Genomic DNA, 1,927 nt, shown 5'->3' with positions numbered 1-1,927 from the left:
CAGTGAGTTGATGCACCATCATAGTTCTCTGTACATGTGTCCTATCCTGCTGTTACATTTTAAGCTGGAATATGATCATCTGCAGCAACTAAGCTCATTAAAGAACAGAAAATGAAATAGGAACTGCCCCTAGACTTAGGAATGACTGACTCTCCATGGGACTGATATGAAGGATTTGAGAAATACCACTTGGAATATGTTCCTTAAGCTTACAGTTTTCTGTGCAGTTGCTTAAAAATATAATTTCTTAGTTAGGACTAGGACCTACTATATACCTGAAGCCATATTATTACCTTGCCCATTCAACTATATTTACATAAATCAAACCTCCTAATAATGGTCTATGAGACCTGTGATTTAATCACTGCTTTACAACTCTTTAACTTAATCATAAATTATTTCAAACAAATGAAAGAGTTCAGATGATAATAGGCATCCTACCAGATATTTATCCAATGTTAATCACATTTTGTCATATTTGCTTCAGATTCTTCTCAGGAGATAATATCATACAGTTAAACCTGAGCCCATTCTCTCCACTTGCCCTGCTCCCCCTCCCCAGGTGCAGGAGCCTCATGCTGGCGTGCATCCCCCCAACCTGGTTTGATACCTGTAGTACTTCTACACGAGATCATGAAGAACTTGCAGCATGGTTCTGGCATTGAAGTCCTTACATACATGGTACCATTCTCTACATTTCTTTCTGTACATTTTTTTTAAATAAACAATGTTTTTAATCCCCTCTGCTAATCTCTGCCTTTTAATTAGCATATAGAGACCATTTACATTTTAGGTAATTATTGATAAGTTAGCAATCAATTTGCCATTTTCTTTGTTTGTTTCCCCTATTTCTCATTTTTCTATTTCTCTTTTCCTACCTTCCTGTGAGTTCAGTGACACTTTTTAAGATTTCATCTCGATTATTCACAGTATACTTCAGTATATTACTTCCCATAGTTTCCATGGAGGTGGTTCTGGGTATTACAACATACGCACAAAACTTGTCACAGTCAGAGTGCCCACGTCTTCCCACTGGGAGTGGAGTGTAGGGGGTCTCACTTCCCTTCAAGCTCCTCACTCTCCCCATCTTTTAAATCGACTTGTTGTAAGTATTTCCTCTATGTGCCCTGAGCTCCACATCATATGCTAACATAGTTTTTGCTTTCACCATCAAAAAGGATTTTTAAAAAACCACTGAGGAGTAAGCTGGTCCATTCCCTCCCCTTGTGTCTGCCCACACCTATGTACTTTGTTCCTTTTTTGAATTATAAGCCCATCTCCTGTTATCAATTCCTTTCTGCTTAGAAAACTTCCTCCAGCCATTATTTAAGGATGGATTTGGCTTTCCTTTGTCTGACTGTACCTTTACTCCCCCTGCTTTCTTGGAGTATGTTTTCTCTGGGCAGAGAATTTGCAGTGGGTGGTTGTCTTTCAGCGCTTGGAAATTTGCCAATTCCTTCTGGCTTCCGTGGCTTGAGAGGAGAGATCTGCTCACATGGGAAGTGGTGTCCACCTGTGAGTAATGTGTCATTTCTCTCTGCTCACTTCCAAGGTGTTCTTTTGTCTTGGGCTCCAAGGATGTAAATTTAGCTCTTTTGTTGTTTTCCCACAGGGCCTCAGCTCTGTTCCTTTTGTTTCTATTTCTGTCTGTTGTCCAGATGGGGCAAATTCTACTGATGTTTCCTCGAGTTTTCTGATTCTAGCCTCTGTCATCTCTGCTCTATTATTGAGCCCATCCAGGGAGGGTGCTGGATTTTTTTGGGGGGGTGTTGGTAATTCTATTTTTCAGTTACATATACTCCATTTTTTTTCATTCTAATGTCTGTCTCTTTGCTGAGACTTTGGATCAGCATTTTGGGTATTATATTGAGATTGAATCCTATTTCATGTTTTGTGAGCAAGCAGTTCCCCTGTTGAGGTGCATGCG

The sequence above is a fragment of the Leptonychotes weddellii genome, chromosome 12, assembly GCF_054177405.1.
Source record: "Leptonychotes weddellii isolate Sample4059 chromosome 12, ASM5417740v2, whole genome shotgun sequence".
Lineage (NCBI taxonomy): Eukaryota > Metazoa > Chordata > Mammalia > Carnivora > Phocidae > Leptonychotes > Leptonychotes weddellii.
Note: the sequence above shows the minus strand (reverse complement) of the source record.